Source organism: Vombatus ursinus, unplaced genomic scaffold, assembly GCF_900497805.2.
Source record: "Vombatus ursinus unplaced genomic scaffold, bare-nosed wombat genome assembly UNPS02014813.1, whole genome shotgun sequence".
NCBI classification, from domain to species: Eukaryota; Metazoa; Chordata; class Mammalia; order Diprotodontia; family Vombatidae; genus Vombatus; species Vombatus ursinus.
In genome coordinates, this window is record NW_020954591.1 from 18,897,264 (window position 1) to 18,918,613 (window position 21,350).

General features: G+C 37.4%; 1 pseudogene; it reads right to left on the reverse strand.

Annotated features, from left to right (window-relative positions):
* Window positions 1-19,470, reverse strand: part of LOC114054428 — a 121,106-nt pseudogene extending 101,636 nt beyond the window's left edge.
* Between the last annotated feature and the right edge of the window lie 1,880 nt (window positions 19,471-21,350).

Below are 21,350 nucleotides of genomic sequence, written 5' to 3' on the forward strand. Positions count from 1 at the left end.
ATGGTGTTGTGACAATTGTGGTATTTATGAGGCCTTAATTTATGTTTTTATTTAACTCCCTTGGGGTATATGCCTAGGTATCTCTGGATCAAAAGACAGGAACATTTTAGTAACTTTTAAAAACATGATTTCAAAATGTTTTCCAGAGTGATTGGAATAATTAGTATGTTCCTCGTTCCAAAATCCCTCCAGCACTGATGATTCCTGTTTTTTCTTCTTGACAATTTGCTGGGTGGCAGGTGAAACTTGAAAGTTGTATTGAATTTTATTTCTCTTATCACTGGTGATTTGGAGCAAATTTCTTATTGTTAATAGTTCACAATTCTTTTGATATCTGTTCATATCTTTTGATCACTTTTCTATTAGGGAAAGCATCCTGTCATTGTGCATTTGTGTTAATTCTCTACTTATATTGGATGTAAGACCCTTATCAGACAGTTGAAACAATGATTTCCTCAACTGACAGTTTCCTTTCATATTCATGTTTTCATGTTTCCTTTCATATTTTAGCTGACTTGATTTTGTTTGTACAAAAAGTAAGTTCAATTTCATGTAATTTAAATTGTCTAGCTTATCTTTTGTGATCTCATGGATAATATGTTTCATTAAGAATTCTTCCCCCAGTCATAATTATGACCCAAGCATTTTCCTCCATTTTATATGATGTGACTTTTTATACTATATTTGAGTATTGACAACACTTCTTCTAGTTTATGGTATAAGATATTGGTCCAACTCTGTTTTTTGTCAAACTGAATTCCAGTTTCCCCTTAAGTTCATGTTGATTAGGGACCCTTCAAAGTCATCTTCATTCTTGGGATTATCAAAAACCTAATTACTGAATTCAGTCATTTCTGATTTATGCTTATTTAGTTTATTTAAATAAACTATTGAATAATTTGGTATTTTAAAGCACTCAGTAGCACCTGGCACATAGTAGATACCTTGTAAATGATTGTTCCCTTCATTCCACTGATTGATTTTTTTTTCTATTTTTCCACCAATACCAAAAGTTTTGAAGATTTCTGCTTTATTTGTATTTGGAAGTCTGGAAGTGTTAGTCACTCTTCATTACCACTTTTTTTTTCATTATTTTCCTTGAGATTCTAGACCAGAGGTGGGGAACCTGTGGCCTCAAGGCCACATGTGGCCTTCTAGATCCTTAAGGGCAGCCTTTTGACCAAATTCAGATTTGTTCTGTGAAATTTAGATTCGGTCAAAAGGCTGTACTTAAGGATCTAGAAGGCCACATGTGGCCTCAAGGCCACAGGTTCCCCACCCCTGTAATTGAGATTTTAATTCCTTCAAATGAATTTTGCTATGATTTTGTCCAATTAAGTAAAGTAACCCCTTAGTACTTTGGTTAGTATAGCACAAAATCTATGACTTAATTTAGGTAGTATTATAATTTTATTATATTCCAACAGTCTAACTATAAGCTAATTATTATTTTTATACTACCCTCCGATTATTGAAGGTGACTGTGATTTTCCTCCATATACTTTGGAGCTTCCTGAATAACAAATCTGTTACCCAGATCAGCTTGTTCTGGTACCTCATCCAATTTGATCTAACTTCCTTACTACTTTGGTCCTTCCTTCAAAGTAGCTTTGTCATTGTCAGCACCAATTCATGTTACACTGGTTCATTTTACTTCATCATTCATGTTCACATACAACCTTGGCTTTGGCATGGTATGAAAGCCTTCTTTGATATTGCACTGATTTTTGGCACACCAATTTCTTCCTCTGCTCAAAGATCTCTTGGTAACTGATAAATATTTCTCATCCCATTCCCCATCCCCTGGTATCTTAGTGGGCTATTAGCCCTTACCAGTAAAGCATGATATTCATGATACTAAATAGCAACACTGGGCTAGAAACTAGGTCTCATATTTAACTAAATTCAACTTTTGAGCTCTGTGTGTATTTTCCTATTGACTTTATTCAAATTGTTTTACACATGTACAGAGGCAGCTAGGTGGTGCAGTAGATGGAGTGGAGTCAGGAAGACTTTGGTTTTCAAATTCAGATCCTGCTTTACTAACTGTTTGATTCTAAACAAGTTACTTAATCTCTGTTTGCCTCAATTTCCTCAACTATAAAATGTGGATAAGAATAGCACCTAGCTCCCAAGGTGGTAGGGAAGATCCAGTGAGACAGGGGTGAGATAGTATTGCAAAGTGCTTGTTGTTATCATCTTCCACAGAGAGAAGGCACTATAGAAATGCTAGCAATTTACTGTTATTACTATTATAGGAAGATTTATCAACCTTGGGTCTGGAAACATTTTATAAAATATTTTGAAAATTGCATTTCAATACAATTGGTTTCCTTTGTACTTGTGTATATTTTATTTTATAGATTTAAAAACATGATTCTGAGAGGGGGTCCATAGACTTCATCAGAGTGCTAAAAGAGTCCATGACACAAAAAGGTTAAGAACATCTGATATCATTATACTAGTGTCTGCACAGGAACAAAACAAATGGATAATACCTTGAAAAAAATTTCAATTTCATTTAATTTCAAAGTATTTGAATTTTAAAAATCAATCACAGTTTTTATGACTATGGCAAGTCATTTTCCTTGAACCAATCGTATTCCTAGACAATTATGATAGGACTAAGGTATTGCATTGTTCTCTTTGTTGTAAATTCTTTAATAGAAATCAACGAGGAAATCTCTAAATTCCTGAGAGAAAAGGTACCTCCAGTTCCCTCTCTTTTTATAGACCTCTCACTGTTGTTCTTCCGAAGTTCTGAGTGGCAAAGGGCCAAAGGATGCAGTGTCTAAAATGCAAGCCAGGGATCAGTGTCTTATGATGAGGGGAAGGTCTTGACTGTTAACCACAGCAGCAATGGATTTGTCATTTGCATATTTTTTTAATTATATGACTTCAATTGGTAAGGGAAGAAATTCTCTCATTCCTACAGATTTGCCTGCATTATTGGGGGCACTTGGCATTTTCCCCATAAAAGGCACCATATAAATCCAGGCAAAGCAGCTGAGTCCAGTGGAAAGAACATTGCACTGAAAATCTAAATGCTTATCTGGCTCTGACAGGGGAAGTCACTCACCTCCTTTCTGTGTGGATATTTTGCCCAACTATGAAATAGAGATAATTATACATTAATCTTATCTACCTTTCAGTGATAAAGAGGCAAGGGGAAAAGATGAAAAGAGAAAGAAATTAAATTATTTTGAGCTCCTCAGAAGAAAGATATTCTACAAATAGAATCTTTGGATTTGACCATGTGCAGTATCTGCTGGCCCTGGATGCTTGGTACATCCTAATATCTTTCCCTGTGTGTTTCAGTTCTTTTGGCTCACAGGGCTAACTGGAGCAGCAGCAGCTGAAGCCCATCAGAACTGTCTCAGTGCATGTACCATCATCCTAATGCAAGGGGAAAAAATAGCCTTTTCAACTGAGAAAAAAAGGTAAAGAGAGTCTGAGAAACTGGAAACATTCTTTGGTTTGGCTTGCAGAGAAAAAGAAAAAAACATCTTAAAAGGCATTATGCACTGCCGAAGCCATTAATCACAAGAGGTGTACTTCCTCAACTGCAGGAGGGACATGTGCAAACCTGCCCCCTTTCAGAATGTTACTTCAGAGCTTTCCAATATTTAAAAATACACCATACCTCTTTGAGACCTAGCTTAAGCTGTCTGGCTGTGGACTTATTGATTTGAAAGGTGAGAGCTCTCAGCTTCTCACATCTGGGAAGATCTTCAGTTTTCCACTCGTTTGAGCTCACCTAGTCGTCAAGTAGGTCAGGGTTCTGGTTGTATCACAGCTTGGTGGCTGCACTCTTGTAGGTTTTGAAAAATGAGGGTATGCTTTAAATTTAGAGATGTGGTAATGGGTGGTGGGGAGGGTAAGGAAGCAATGAAAAGAGAAAGAGAGAAAGAGAGATCGATGGTCCATAGTCTTACTAGACCACAGGAGTAGGTGCTAATCTCACTTTGGATCCAGCCTCCCGCTTTAGCCTCATAATCACTCTTCTTCCCCTTCTCTGCCCATAAACTGCAGACAATCACATCTCCCCCTTTAGAGTACTGTAAAGATTAGTTGGGCTTTGAATGTGCTCTAGAGATGAATACATCCTTTGTGTGTTTTAAGTAATAGGAACTCCTGTTAACTTTTCACTCTCTGTGTTAATGGAGGAGCAGCATAACATATATTAATTAAATCCATAGCTGACATTTCAATGACTATTCAGCCTCCTTTCATAGCCTGCCTGTACCTATGTTTGTTACAACTATGAGAAAAAAAATATTGGATTATATCTAAGGCTATGCAAAGGTAATAATCATATTAATGTTGTCACTAATATTCAGTGAAGATTCTCCATCTATCCCCTCTACCTAAATGGGCCTTCTGTAATAAAGAAAAGGTAGTTTAAGTTGGCAAGGAAGGATCCAACTAATCCAAAAATAAGACACCCCCTCTCCCCCAGAACATATAAATATAAAATACATTGAACCATTGATAGAACATTTCTGTAACACTGAGATCATCCATGGCATTTACAACACACATTCAATTTATTTTTTAATATCAGTTAAGTTTGTTGTTGTCTTTGAACACACTATATGCACACTGATGTTATCACTAATGCTTAACAGAGATTCTCTCCTGGACATGCTCCTGATTGTCCAGAATTTTCCAATTCCATGCCAACAATCTCCTTCCTCTGAAGATCCGTCTCTAGGATCCTTCTTCTGATTGGTGATTTCCTGCCTGGGACCTCAATTTCATTAAAAGCCCAAGATATCCATGCTCCCTTCTCTCTTGGCTTCATTCTTGATCTCTACCTCTCTTCCTAGCTCCCTTTTATTAGTTTTCTTGACCCATTAGCATGTGAGGTCCTTGAGCTTAGGGGCAGTTTTGTTTTGTTTGTGTTTGTATGTCTAGTTCTTAGCAGAATGCCTAGCACATAGTGAGCACTTAATAAATGTTCTATCTATCTATCTATCTATCTATCTATCTATCTATCTATCTATCTATCTATCTATCTTTCTAACTATCCTTCATCTAGCTTAGAGTACAACACAAACATTAGATTAGCGTATATGGGTTAAAGCTATATCACCTACATCTTTTGGAAGAAAAACAGAGTAGTTTAAATTGATGGGAATGGGTCCAACTGATATTCAAAGTAAATCTCATCACTGAAACATATGTCAATAATACAAACTGAGCCTTGAATATAAAGGATACTGTAAGTTTCTCCAACACTGAGACTCTCCATGAAGAATTAAATCTACTTATTTAAAACTTGTGTTTATTCTCTAAGGTCAAATAAGCTGTGGACATACTACAGAATATAGACACTTAATAAATATTTATTGATGGCACGACTGAAAAAAATACTAGATTAATGATTCTGATGCCAAAAAAAATTTTCTGATCCAGAAAAATAATAATCAAATTATTGTTCTAAACTAGACTTCTTAGCATTCATTTCAAAGTTTTGATGAATCTTTCACTTCATTGAATCAAAGGATCATAGATTGAGAATTAGAATCTAGTCCAGTCCATTCATTTTATAGATGAGTAGCTGAGGCTTTAATAGGTTAGTTGGGACTTATGAGTGACAGTACTAGAAACCTCAGTAACTCATAGGGATACTTTAGATCCCTGAGGGAGTAATAATGATTGTCCTCTGGGTTCCAACCAAAGTGAGTGGGAGTTGGGAAAGTAGCCACAGAGGGAGTATTACGCAAGTCATTGTTGGTATTGTATGGCAGCTGGTTTATTCTCGTCATACATCTCCACATTACTTCTTAGGTCACCCACAAATTTAATTCTCCAGAGAATTGTGTTTCACAATTAAAACCATATAACACTGCTGGAGAAAATATTGGTGTTATATAAATGAATTTGAAAGCACTATATAATTTCCCAAATGCAATCCAGTTCATTCTCCTCTATTAATTCATTTGGGACCCTACCTATTGTTTATCTTCCTTGCTTACCCAGTCTATATGTATTAATAGACTAATTCATTGGACTGCCTACTCAAATGAACCTAAAATTTGGACAGAAACATTCCTTATCTACTTGATTTTTTTCTGATGTAGATTCAATTTTCTTTGATTGACCCTGGATTTCATTAAGAAAGCCCCATAATGTTCTGGAGCTTGATAATTACATGAAAATACAATGTCCACTAGGAGCTCAGTGAATATGAGCACTCCAGCTCTGGAGTCAGGAGGAACTGAGTTCAAATTCTAGACAGGTACTGTGTGACCCTGGATAAGTCACTTTACCCTGTGTGCCTCAGTTCCTCATCTGTAAAATGAGCTGGAGAAGGAAATGGCAAACCACTCTGGTATCCTTGCCAAGAAAACCCCAAATGTGGCCACAAAGAGTTGGACACAAGTGAAATGACTCAATAACACAATATCATCAATGAACAGGAACACTTGAAGGCATTCACTATCAATCGACAATCTATCAACTACAAGCATTTGTGCCTACAATGCCTATGATTTTCCAGGGACTGTGGTAGGCTGTGTGAATACAAAGATAAAAGGTAAAAGTACCTGCCCTCAAGGAGCTCACATTCTATTAAGAAAAATAAACATTTTTATGTATCAAGTATATATTAAAATATACAAAATAGATCTAAGGCAATCTGGGTGGGAGAGGCACCAATAGCTGCTGGGATCAAGAAAGGTATTATGTAAAGAGGGGAGGAAAGAGAATAAGCATTTATATAGCACCTACTATGTGCCAGGAATTGTGCTAAATGCTATACAAATATCTCATTTGAACCTCACAACAACCCTGCGAAATAGATGCTATGACTATTACCATTTTATAGTTGAAGAAACTGAGGCAAAAAAAGATGAAGTGATTTGCCCAGCATCACATAGGTAAATGTCTGAGGAAGGATTTGATTTTAAGTCTTCCTGACTTCAGTTCCAAAGCTGTATCCACTGTCACCTTACTGCTTCTAAAGGTGGGACGTGAGCTGAATTTTCCAGGATACTAGGGATTCTAAGGGGTGGATATCAGGAGGTAGTGGGTTATAGGTATGAGAGACAGCCAATATAAAGGTACAGAGATGGAATCTAGCATGTATGAGGAACAGAAAGAAGGTCACTTTGGTTGGACCTTACAATGTATGAAGTGGAATTATGTGTAATAAGGCTGGAAATATAAGTTGGAGATGGATTTCGAAGGGTAGCTTCCAGAAGTGGGGTCAACAAAATAAGCATATTTCTCCTGTTGGATGACTCTCTTGAACAGAGTTGTCTCTGCATTTATAACCATCAGAAAATAGATGATTTTAATATAGACCTAAGAAACACATTATGGAAAGGGAAATTTTAGACCTGTGTCTTACTCTAGAGGGCTAAATGCTTATGGGTATTCAACACTTTTCAGTCATTGTGTTATTATGAATTCAGAATCTACTATAGAAAATCATCTACAGAGGTTTGACTCTTCCCTTCTTCAAGAATTCCCTTGATGCAATTTTTTGTTAATCTCACCTATACTCAAACTGAGGAAGTATATTGACCAACTAGATCATGTATTAAGGAGGGCAACTAAGATAGAAAGAGATATAGAAACTTGATATGAGGACTAAAATAGTTGAGGTTATTTAACTTGTATAAAAGAGACCTATGAGGGCATAATAGCTGTGATCAAGTGTCTAAAGGACATTCATAAAAAAGAGAGATTAAATTTGTTCTGTATCACTCCAAAAAAGAAAAAAAAATAGAGCAAAAGATGTTAAAGAAAGGTAGATTTTTGATTTGATAAAAGGAATAAGTTCTTAATAGTACTATCCAAGAAAAGTACAATGGGCTAACTCAGGAGATGCTAAAGTCTCATTCACTGGAAATATTCGACCAGAGATCAGATGACCACTCATTGAGTATGACATATAAGAGTTTCCTATTCAGCTCTATCTGAGACTGATTTCCCTTCCAACATCTGAGGTTCAATGATGCATTTTTGATAGGCTATCACATGTAGTTTTGTTCTGTCTGGCCTACAAAGAAAGAGTTATGGGTGATAGCCATAAGGAAAAAACTTTCTAGCAATTAAAATTACCTCAAAGTGGAAAGGACCACAATGTAAGGAAGTGAATTTCCAATTGCAGCAGGTCTGAAATTTAACAATTTGGTAGGAAGTTATTGGATCATAGACTTAGAGCTGGAAGAGAACTTGCAGGTCAACTAATCCAACTCACTCATTTTATGGATGAGGAAACAGATTCGGAGAGGGGACATAACTTGCTAAAGATCACACAGATTGTGGCTGGTGGCACTAGAAGTCAGTGCCATACAGCAGGTGGTCTCCACTAGAGTACCCAGGGATCTGTGCTTGTCTCTGCACTATTTAACATTTTTAGCAATGACTCAGATAAAGAAATAGATGGTAAGCCCATCAAATTATAGATGACACAAAAGTGGGAAGGAGAGGTAACAGAACAAATAGCAAAGTCAGAAATCAAGAAGATCCCAAAAGGTAGAGCACTGGGCTGAATCAAGTAAAATAAAATTCAATAGGGATAAATGTAGTCTTATTCTTGGGTACTAAAAATTGACTCCAAGAGTACAAAATAAGAGAGGCTTAGTTAGATAGCAATGGCTCTGAGAAAGATATGTGAGTTTTGGAAGACTGCAAACTCAGTATGAGTCAGGAATATAAAGTGATATCTCAAAACATAATATGGTGTTGGGCTGCTTTAAGAGGAGCAGAGATTCCGATGATAGAGTGAATATAGCTCCTATGTACTCTGCAGTGGTCAGACATCATCCAGTATATTGTGTTCTATTCTGGACTCTGCAGTGTTTAAAGAACATTGATAAACTGGGGCAGCTAGGTGGCACAGTGGATAGAGCGCTGAGCCTGGAGTGAGGAAGTCTCATCTTCCTGAGTTCCTTGCTAGCTGGGTGACCCTGGACAAGTCACTTAACCCTGTTTGCCTCAGGTTCCTCATCTGTAAAATGAGGTGACAAAGGAAATGACAAACCACTCCAGTATCTCTGCCAAGAAAACCCTAAATGGTGTCATGAAGAGTTGGGCGTAACTTGTTGAACAACAACAAAATCCAGAAGAGGGCAAGCAGGATTGTGAAGGTCCATGACATACGAGAATTAATTGAATAAGCAATACATATTTACCTTGGAAAAGACTCAGGGCAGAGGAAAGGAGGAAGCGGGCATGATAATATATGTTTCCAGTATTTGGAGGGATGGCATATGAAAGAGAGATTGCTCATGTGGAAAGAACATAGGATTGGGAGTCAAAGGACTTTATTTTGAATTATAGTACTGTTATTTTTTACCTGCAAGAAATCTCAGGGGATATTCTATCTGTTTCAAGTATTTGAACATCTAAGAGTACTAGACAATTCTATTTGACCCCAAAGGGCTAACCCATGAGCAATGGGTAGAAGCTGCAAAGAAGCATATTTCAGCTCAATCCCAGGAAAAAACTTCCTAATGATTAGACTGTACAAAAGCAGAATAAACTGGCCCATGAAGTGGTAAATTCCCCTTCATTGTGAGTCTTCAGGCAAAGAGTGATTTGTTTTGCACATGAGCTGAATGACACACCCACTATGCTCCCTTCCAACTCTCAAAGTATGTAATTCTGGGAACCCAGATCCTCTGATTTGAAAGCCAGTACTCTCCATACTTGACCACACTGCCTCCCTTAAGAGATTATGTATGCGTTGTCTTTATGTATGCGTTGGACTAAATACAAAAGCTGAGCTGATCTTAATAATAATTATATCTTGCATTGCTGTAAAACTTTATACTCTTCAGAATGCATTCACATACATTAGCCAAGGCACAAATTATTTGTTTCAGCTAGTTAGTGGCATAACCAGAATATTTATAACTGTTTCTCTTGAGTCCTGTCCCTGTAGAGTTAGGTCATAAAGAGAAAAAAGTAAAAATAAGTTAACCTAAAAGAGAGTCCAGGATAGTCTCAGACTCAGAAAGAGTTTAGTTATTTTGTTGTCATTCAATTGTTTTTCAGCCATGTCTAACTCTTGATGACCCCATTTGGGGTTTCTTGACAAAGATACTGGAGTGGTTTGCCATTTCCTTCTCCAGCTCATTTTACAGATCAGAAAACTGAAGCAAACAGGGTTAAGTTGACTTGCCCAGGGTCACACAGCTAGAAAGTGTCTGAGGCCAGATTTGAACTCAGGAAGATGAGTCTTCCTAACTCCAGGCCCAGCATTCTATCCACTGCACCACCCAACTGCCTTGACATGTCCTGCCTATATGACATTGAGTACTCTTTTTCTCCAAGCAGCTGTCTAAAACTATACCTTCTAGATTGTTTGCTAATCAGCATTAGTTAGATGAAATTTTCGTATTAGGAGTTTTCCGCATAGATAAAGTTAAAGGTCTAGGTCAGTTCCTAAAGCATACAATAGAAGGTTTACTCCATATATATGAATGCAGAGGGGGTTCTAGACTGAATGTAGTAAAGAGTCTTTTTTTTCCTCTCTAGCACCTTCTCTCATTAAGTGCAATGGCAACAGAGTAGTGGAATGTTATAAACATGAATACTTTTGGTTTTAGTAAAAAAAATTGTTGTGAGAAAGTGAATGTGCATGTGCATGTGTGTGTGTACATGTGCATATTCCTATGGCATAGTCATGTTTATAGTTGAGTGGTGTGTTAGATTTGGCTTGAACTTTAGTCCCCAAGAGTACCATCCAACTGTGAAATCAAATGCCCACTAAATCCTTCCTCTCCTTGTACAGGCTGAATATTAGTGTGCTTTGTAGTTGGGTTTGTATTTGCTGGGAGACCATAACTTTGAAATTCACTGTAATGGAGACTTTTCTCCACCATTGTTATAGCATTGTAATTTGTGTGGGAGCTCCTTTCTTAAGGGAACAGAATCCAATATTTATGTTAGTGTTTGGATGAAGCTATAGGCCTCTATTAAGGAGCCCTCTGTTTCTGGGTCCAAGGAAAATCACATTTAGAAGTGCCTAAATAGCAATAGAAGTGTCTATTTCCAAACATCTTGTGTATGAATCATTTTCTTGCCTCATGTTCAATGGCCCCCAAATTTTTATTATTATTTTTGTAATTTTTCATCCTTAATTTGACAAATAGCACCAAGCAATAAGAACCAATACTTCTATGTAAAAAGAATAACAGAAAAAGAGAATTATGTGTAAAATCATGAATCTCTATTAAATATAGCTTTAATTTTTAAGTATATAACAAATTCCACATATTAGTTTCAAAGTTATCTGGCTTTTCTGTTTCTCTCTGTGACCTTCTTTAGATTTCCTTCTGAGCATTTTTAAGAATGCTTCAATGGCACAAAGTACTGAATGAGACACACATTCTGAGAAATGGTCAACGTGTTCATTTGTTCTTGTAGACATAGTTGTTATAACAGAAGGCTTCTATTTGAGTGAAGGGATAAGGCAAGAACAGAAATGTCTAGGGAGGTGCAGAAGAAGACACAGAACAGTATGTTACTATCTTGTTAAACTTATACAAACATATTTCTTAAAATAAAATGCCATGCGTGACAAAAGTTCAAAGTATCTTGTACCAAACTCTTCCGTGTTCTTTTTTCCTTCAAATGTTTGTAATCATTGATGATTGTTAAATTCACAATACAAAATTTTATTTCAAGTGTAGAGAATTAGAGGGAAATTGGATAAGGACTGGAGAAGGGCAAATATCCTGATTTTCCAAAATGTAAAAAGAATTAAATCAGCATGCCATAGACTGGTGAGTCTGACTTCAATTCCTAGAAAACTTCTTGTTTCTTAAAGTATATGGTAAATGAGCATTTAGAAGAAGAAGCATTCATCACAAAGAGCCAACATGGCTTCATTAAGAGCAAGTCATTCCAGAGTAAGTTCATTTTCTTTTTTGATAAATTTATTCAACTAAAAGATCAGTAGGATGTTGTAGATACTGTTTACTCATATTTTAGCAAAGTATTTGACAAAGTAACTTATACTTTTCTTGTGGAAAAAGTTGGAGTGATATGAGCTTGATGACAATGTAGTTAGGTGTGTTTGGAAGTGGGTGGATCAATTGGGAGGCAAGATAGAGGAATGAAGTAAGCATTTTTGCCAACCTTTCCCAACACACTTCTCTAAACAACTTTAAAAAGGTACATCAAAATTAATTCAGAGAGGAATAACCAACAGAAAAAATCACAGTGAGTCATCTTTCCAGTACAGGGAAGCAGAAGAGGACAGAAAGAAAGGGCTATGGACACTGAGGTGCAGGCTGGCCAAAAGCACAGTGTAGTGGAAGTGGATCCCACTGTGGTCTTTGACATCAGCAGCAGTAGAACAGGGAGTGGCTAAGATACAGTAATTCAATAAGTACTGAACACCTTGTCAGAAAGTGATTACAGAGGACCCCTGTGCTAGCACTGGGAGTAGAATCAGATGCAATTTGACAACTGTGTCATCCATTACCCACTTCTGGTCGTAGTTCTGGGTAAAGAAGAATAGTTGTTGTCTCAAAAGAGCAGGGGCTTTTCCTGGATAAGGACCAGAGCACAGACCAGGAAGGCAGTGACTAGACATCCCCCCAGATAATACCACTTTGGAAGTATCAAAAGCTTGCAGGCACCTATTGTAAAAGCAGTAGAAGCTTATTAAAGACAGAAACTCAGTCCAGACATCTCTTCTACCCCCAGAGGAGAACGGAGTCCAACTTTAACATAAAATCCAAAGTTAAGAAAGACACTGGAAAAATGAACAAACAATAAAAAAAGAACTTGAACAGAAAAGAAAAAGTTATTTCGATGACAAGTTTGATACTCAGGATACAAACTCAGAAGACAATGACTTGAAAATATATACAAGCAAGCCCTCAAAGAAATATGCAGATTAGGCACAAGCCAAAGATTACTAGAAGAGCTAAACAAAGCGATTTTTTAGAAGAACAAAAAAATTAATGAAATAATAATAGTAGAAGAAAAATTGGGAAAATAAATGAGAACAATGCAATAAAATTATGAAAAAAAGAATGATCAGTTTAGTAAAAGAGGAAGAAAACAATATACTGAAGAAAATAACTCCTTAAAAATTTGAATTTGTTAAGTGGAAGGGAATGACTGTGAGATATCAAGAAACAATAAAACAAAGTCAAAAGACTGAAAAAATAGGGGGGAAATGTGAAATATCTCATAGGAAAAACAGCTAATGTGGAAAAGAGATTAGAGAGAGATCATTTAAGAATTATTGAACTACCTGAAAGCCATGATCAAGAACAGAGTCTAGGGATCATATTTCAAGAAATTATCAATCTGCTCAGATACTAAGAACCAAAGGTGAAGGGGAAACTGAAAGAGTCTACAGATCACCTCCTGAAAGTGATGCCAAAATGAAAACTCCCTGGAATATGTTATAGCCAAATTCCAGAGTTCCCAGGTCAAGGAGAAAATACTTTAAGCAAATAGAAAGAAAGTACCCAAATACCATGGAGCCACAGTCAGGATCAGATAAGTTTTAGTAGCTACCACTATAAAGAATATGATATTTTGGAAAGCAAAGGAGCTAGGATTTACCAAGAAAAACCTGTCCAGCAAAACTGAGTATAATTCTTTAGAGGGGGAAATGGACATTTAATGAAATACAGGAGTTTCAAGCCTTCCTGATGAATTAATTCTGGTAACATTCAAAAGCAAGACTCAAGAGAAGCATAAAAAGGTAAATATGAGTGAGAAATTATAACAGACTTAGCAAGGTTAAACCTCTTACATTCCTATAATGGGAAGGTGATACATGTAACCCCTAAGAACTTTATCATCATTAGGGCAGTCAGAAGAAATTTACTTAGAGGGTATAGGTGTGAGATGTTGGGATGATCTCCAAAGAAGAATGGAAGAATGAGAAAGAGAAATGCATTGGGAGAAGGGGGAAGGGAGAGGAAGAATGGGGGAAATTATCTCACATAAAAGAGGTATGAAGAAGTTTTTACAATGGAGGGGGAAATGGAAGGGGGTACTGGGTAATGTTTGTACCTCACTCATTAGAAGTGATTGAATGGCTGCATCCAAAGAGTAGTCATTAAAGGTTTATTTTTAACCTGGAAGATCTCCAGTATAGCCCCTAGGGATCTGTGCCAGACCCTGTGCTGTTTGATATTTTTACTAATGGCTTATCTACAGGTATAAACAGCATATTTATTGTGTTTTCACATAACAGAAAAAGTAAAAGGGATAGGTAAGATGTTGTATGATGATCAGAATACAAAAAAAAGATCTTGATAAGCTGGACTGTTGGGCTAAATTTAAAGAGATAATATTCATTAGGGAAAGATGGGTTAAAATATTATTCCTACTTGGGGTCCAAAAATCTATTTTATAAGTACAAGATAGGAAGTCATAATTAAAGAGCAATACCTGTGCAAAATATCTCAGGGTTTTAGTACATCAGTACTAAATCAGTACTGATCAGTAGTATGATATGGCAAACCAAAAAAAAAAAAACCAAAACAAACATTAATATGATGTTAGTCTGCATTAGGCAATGTGTACAAACAAGGGTAGGAATAATCCTATTGAACCCTTCCCTATATCTACAGTATTTGTATTTAGTTATGGACATCACATTATAGGGAAGTGACCATAGGAACATAACCAGGATAGTGAATGGTGTCAAAAATCATGCATTATGGAGATTATTTGAAGAAACAGGAAATGCTTAGCCAGAAGAAGAGAATTTGGGAAGGGTGTGATTGCTGTCTTGAAGTATTTGATGTTCTGTCACACAGAAGAGGGATTAGACTTGTTCTGCTTTGCCCCAGAGGGAAAATCCAGAAGCGATGAGTTGGAGTTGCAAGCAGACAAATTTGGGCTTGACAGAAGGAAAAGCTGCCTAACTGTGAGAGCTGTCTCAAAGTGCCACAGCCTGCTTCAGCAGGGCATGGATCCCTCATCTCTCAAAGGCCTTCCAAAAAGGCTGGATGACTACTTCTTAAGAACATTGTACAGACAATTCTTGCTCAGGCATAGGTCCCACTAGACGGCCTCTTAAGGATCTTCCATCTTTAAAATTCTGGAATTCTGGGAACAGCACATGGCACAGAGGAAACAGTTATAGAGGAAATCCTTAAAAGAGGCCTGAGGTGTTGAATTGGATGATCTCTAAGACTCGTTCTGAAAAATCTATGGAATGTCTGAAAAACAGTCGGGTGCAGAGAATAAGAGTGTTAAATTCAGAGTTCAACTCCTGCACTAAACATCTACTAGCTGCATAACCTTGAACAAGTTATTTAACTGTGAGTCTCAGTTTCCTTAACCATATAAAATGAGGCAGTTGGACTCAATGAGCTCTAAGATTTCTTCCAACAATAAATATATGATCCAATGATCATAGGGGCAGGTAGGTGGTACAGTGGATAGAACATTGGCCCTGGAGTCAGGAAGATTAGAGTTCAAATCCAGCCTTAGACACTTAACTAGCTGTGAGATCCTGGGCAAGTCATTTAACCTCTGTTTGCCTCAGTTTCCTAATCTGTATAGTAAGGATAGTAATAACACTTACCTCCCAAGGTTGTTATTAGGATAAAATGAGATAATATTTATAAAGTACTTAGCACAGTTCCTGGCACATAGTATGTGCTATATAAATGTTAGCTATTATTAATATCATCTATAATAAATACCTCAGAGATTCCTATCAATGATGAGATTCTGTGATTCATCTTGACATGGAATGCTGACATTTTGGATTCTGTTACATTAAATCTAATTCTCATGCATGTCCTGAATCAAGGGTTGTGCTGTAGCCAGGTTTAACTGACTCTTGAGAACTGATCATGAAGTTTTTAGGGCAGGCATTTACACCTCAGAAATCAGCAAATGCTACAAATCAGATCTTTATTTATTATTTTGATGATTATCTAGACTTAAAGTTTTGGAGATAATATAATGTAGATTAAACTAAAATATGTGTCATGCCTACTTTTTTTTTCCAGAAAGCCAGTAATTAAACATTTATTAGCACATCACTATACCAACCCCAATGATGTGTCTCAAGTCAAATGGAGTACTAGCACTTCATATACTGCAGTGCAACTGTTAAGGTAATGACAATTATATGTTTTTGATACATTTCAAATTTTAATTAATTAAAACAGACAAGTACAGATAGATCTTTACAGAGTAACACATACTATAACAAATGCCTTTTGCTATGAGACCATACCTTTGAAATTCACAACAATACAAGTAGGTAAAACCATTGTTAGAGCATTAGAATTTTTGTGGAAGTTCTGTGGTGCTGTATTAAAGGAAAAAACAAAAAATGCAAAACCTCAAAGTCAATAGTCAGCTAGAAGTCAGTCAACTAGCATTTAAGTGCCAACGATGTGCCAGGTACTCTTCTAAGTGCTGGAGGTACAAAGAAAAGCAAAAGTTTTTGCTCTCAAGAAGCTGTGGGAAATTTTGTAAACAAGTCTTTGGTTTAAAAATGAATGAATGAAAAATTATTTATTAAACACTTACCATGTACCAAGTACTATGCAACAAAATAACCCAGATGGTCCGGCGTGCACCACTGGTATCTTTCAAATGTCAAACATTTTTGAAGCCCTTCAGCTTCATCGTACGAAGTGGTTTCTCCGTGGATGACCTATAGAAGAAAATGAATAAAACTTGCATAAGTACATGTGGGTTATCTATGCTGATGGGCAAGATAGACAAATCAATGAGATCACAAACCCCTGAAGTCTTGAAAAATATCTCTCCTTGCACCTATTACAGTGCTTTGGATACAATGAATGATTAATAAATGTTTGTTCAATGAATGTTAGAATTTGAAGAAACCTTAGAAACCATCTAGCCCTTTATTCTAGAGATGAGAAATTTAAGATTGAGAAAAGCTAAGTACCTTGCTTGAAGTTACCCAACTCAATGGCAGAACCAGAACTAGAACCCAGGCATCCAAGTTCCTAATCCAGTAATTTGTCTAATATATCATTCTACCTGTGTAATTATTCAATTCTTCACCATTGTCATTTTCTGAAGCAGCTGGTGGCACAGTGGAGAGTGCTGGGCCTGGAATCAGAAAAACCTGAGTTCAAATCTAGCTTTAGACACCTACTACTTGTGTGACCCTGGACAAGTCACTTAATTTCAGATTGCCTTCATTTCCTCATCTGTAAACTGGGGATGATAATTGCACTACCTCTAGGGGTTGCTGTGAGGATCAAATGAGATCATGGTTGTAAAACAATGCTTATAGAAGTACCTAGAACACTCATAGGCATTATATAAATGCTTATTCCTTCCCCTGCCCCATCACCACCAAAATGATTCCTTGACTGTAGGTAAGTCATAAAACAAAAGGAAAATGTAAACATTCGCCAGTCACTCAGATAACATTTATGCTATTTGAAACTATAGGCACAGACTCTGTGAAGTTTCTTTGTAAAGTACTGGATTTAGAGGTCCCTAAATCAACTCTCTACTTTTTACAGATGAGGAAACTGATACCCAAAGGGATTCAGTGATTTGCTAAGGGTAAAACAGATAGTAAATGTCTGGGACAGGATTAGAACTTAAGTCCTCCTAACTCCCAAGCCAGTGGCCTACTACTATGTCATGCAGCTCCTTATGCCTTCAGGAATGGCATGATTTCTAGGTATGCCCTTTGATCTTCCAGTTCACAATATTGGGATAAAAGAGGTCCTCTCTCCTTCTAAGGACATCTGAGAAAAGGCCTCCTAAATGCAGAAAATCTCTTCACAGATAGTCTGATCAAAATAAATAAATAAATAAACACTGCCTTGCCCCATGGGCAAATCTGACTTTGGACACTGTCCAAATCTCAATGGAAAGACTGACAAGAGGAGACTGATGCATTCAGGGGCTCCATCTTCAACAGCAATGCAGAAATTCCCATCATAGTTCTCTTGTACAAGTGCTTCCCTCCAAGTCAGACATCAAAAACAGAAAGAAAGGCATTTCTCACAAAAGAAAAAAAAAACTCTTTGGGCTGCTCCAGTCCCTCCAGTGGAATTTGGCAAATTTAGAACCTATTTGTCTCACACAAGCTTCACGGCCCTGGACCGTTTAAGAAATGGGAGGCGGGAGGCAGTGGTGGAGCCCCACCAAAATGCAGTAAACACTAGAGCCTGGGCCACATCATGCCTCAGGGTGAACTGTGTCAGACAGCTTGGCCGCTTTTCACAAAAGGGGATGTCTGTGGGATGGCGTGGACATCTTTCCAAAACAACAGCAGGCTTCCGACTGGCCGGTGCACAGGTCAGACTGCCTGACCTCCCCTGCCCCCTTGCCAACATGGCTTTCTGTGGGTGCACAGCTGTCTAAATGGAGAAAAGGGAAATTATAGGGGAAAGGCAATCAGCTTGCTAAAAAAGAAAAAAAAAAGAGAGAGAGCTGGACCTTTCTCTCTCTGTTTATAGCAATGCCGCCTTCACATACAATCCCAGGTAGAGGAAAGCATTGCCTAAAAAATCTGCTGTTTGGAAAGGAGCAGACTGAGTTAAAGGGAAGGCTTTTTTAACTCTTGCCACAGGAATTGTTGACAGCTAAGTGCCATTGGAAATTCATAAGAAGGGAAGTCACAGTGCAGCCTGTCAGTTTAACTCTTTATCGGAAGATGTTTAATAGGACTTTATGTTCAGCAATGTGAACTTTGAAATACCCAAGTTCAAGTTTCGCCTCCAGAGTTCCCATCTGTTCTTATTTCACCCTCAAAATTTCCATCTGCTCTCCTTTAGGCCTTTCTAATGCGGTGCCCACTCAAGCTGTATGGCTTTTCCAGGTGCTTCAGCCATGGAAATTCTATGAAATGAAAGAAACAATAAAAGTCTGGGTTCCACAAGTTACCTGTGTTAATTAATTTCATTGCACAGCTTAATTTCTGAAATGATATTGTCCAGAAAGTCTGTTAAAAAGCAACTATAGGCAAATCTGGTGATAGTTTATGACTCCTTACAACAAGATGGTGTTAGAAGCTCACATGGGATGAAGTGAAATCACATGTAGCCAAATAGAAGGCAACGTGCCTCAGACCTGACTCTCTGACAGAACATCGGGAGCTAGTGCAGTAACAAACTCTCTTTGGAAATATAGGTCTTGAAAGTGATAGGGTGTGCATGAGCAATAAGAATTCAATCAAAGTCAGGAGTTTCAGCTCCAGGGGTGTGCTAGACCCAATCTAAACTGCAGGAGATAATTGTCAAATTTTCAACGTGAGCATTTATACCTCAGAAATTGACAAATGCTACTCGGGGCTTGATATGTTGTTCTGTTCTTTATCTACTGGGGTGGGGAACCTGTGGTCTTGAAGCCACATGTGGTTCCCCACTCCTGGCTCTAGACTTAAAGAAAGTGTTAGAAAAAAAATTAATAATGCTGATTAAAAGTAAAAGTGTGTTGTGTGCACATTTTAATTCCCCAGAGAGCTGGTTCTTAACCATTTACCAATACACCATTGTTCACCTTGGTCTGGTACATGTCTAATCCAGAAGACCAATGGATAGATGTTACAATAAAGCTGATTTGGACTCATTGTGGCAGGAGGGGGTACGGGAGATTACAAAAGAATTAGAGTAATCCAAAAATGAAATGGGTTACCTCGGATGACAGTGAGTTCCCTGTTATCACTTTAATGTGATAATCTGATCACTTTAATAAAACAAAGGAATAGAATTAGAATGGAAAGTTTAATAACCAGGTCCCTTGTAGTTCCAGTGGGTCTAGCACACCCCTGGAGCTGAAACTCCTGACTTTGATCAGATTGTTGCTATTAAGCCGCTTAAAAGGGAAAAAAAGGAAGTTCTACCATCCAAGAGTCAATTCACATTATTTGCTTAAGATCTGATCCTAGAGCTCTCACATTCACGTCGCTATCATAGACTGAAGCTGGCACCATATGATAGACATACCCAAGCCAGATAGACCGTATGTCTAGTCCTCAAGAATTAGTCAAGTGGCAAGGAAGAAGCCTTTCTCTGAACTCCATGTGGGCAAGAGGTTTGGGGAGGGACAAGCTTTCCCTGCTAGAGTCATGAGTATAAATCCAGTAGGAGTGTAACATGAATGGGCTGGAGCACACAGCCATAACATCAGTGTGTGATCTCTACATGGATGTGAATCATTCTGCCAGTGCTGATTCCTGCCCTCTCACCCCCAACCCCAGCCCCACATCTTCATAGTGTAATAACAGGGATGCTGCATATTAAGGTTGAGTTGATTGCTGCTGAAGGAATCTCAAGGGGGAAACAAAAAAAAGAAACTAAATAGATCATAGTCAAGAGAATTCAAAACTTACAGAAAAATTTCTGTTGTTGCTATTATTGTTGGGTGTTGGGTTTTTGCTTTATTTTGGTTTTGTTTATGTTGTTTTAGATTTCACCATCCAAAATGCAACTTGTTGAATATTTACAAAAGGTAATGTAATGCTTGGCTTGGTGTACATATCTTAAATGCATAGATATTTCTCTCTGGAAGGGACTTTAGAAGGATTGGCTAGGATAACTCCTCACTTTATGGATTAGGGAAGCTAGTATGAAAGAAGGAAAGTTATTTTTATCAAGGTTATATATCAAGTAAGTGACAGAACCAGAACCTGAACCCAAGTTCTAACTCCAAGCCCATATTTCTCCAACCACATTGTGTCACTTGTGTAATACTGTTATTTCTAACTCCTCATCTCCCAACAGAAACAATCTGCCAGAGTGAATGAAAAGGAGATTTAGATTTTAGGACTAAATTCTCTTCTGCGCTATGGTCCAAAATAGCTTAAATGACATTGCTTTTTATAGTGTAGAGAGATAGACAGACAGACAGATAGATAATATGCATATATGCCACATAATTAATTCCCACAAAAATCCAATGATGAATGCATTCTGCATATTATTATTCCTATATTACAGATGAATATACAGAGAGGTTAAGTTCACACAGCTAGGAGGAAGCAAAACATACATTTTAACTTACATATGTTGACTCAACTCTAAATCCAGTGATCCGTCCTTCCTTCCTTCCATTCTTCCTTCCTTCCTCTCTTCATCCCTCATTCCCTCTCCTTCTTCCCTTTCATCCCTTCCTCCATTCCTTCCTCCTTCTCTTTCTTCCTTTCTTCCTTCTTCCCTTCTGCCTTCCTTCCCTCTAGTCTTCCTTCATTTCTTCATTCCTTTTTAAGTTTTGTGGATACTTTTTACACTGAACTCATGTCCCTATGTATGACCTTATATGCAACATTGAATTGTTCCTTGTAGCAGAAAATGCAGTTAAGTAAAAACAAATGGTAGTAATCCAGTTTGACCATGTACGCCATACTCTCTATCTGTAGTGCCCCTCCCCCATATCTTTACTTAGAGGAGAGAGTT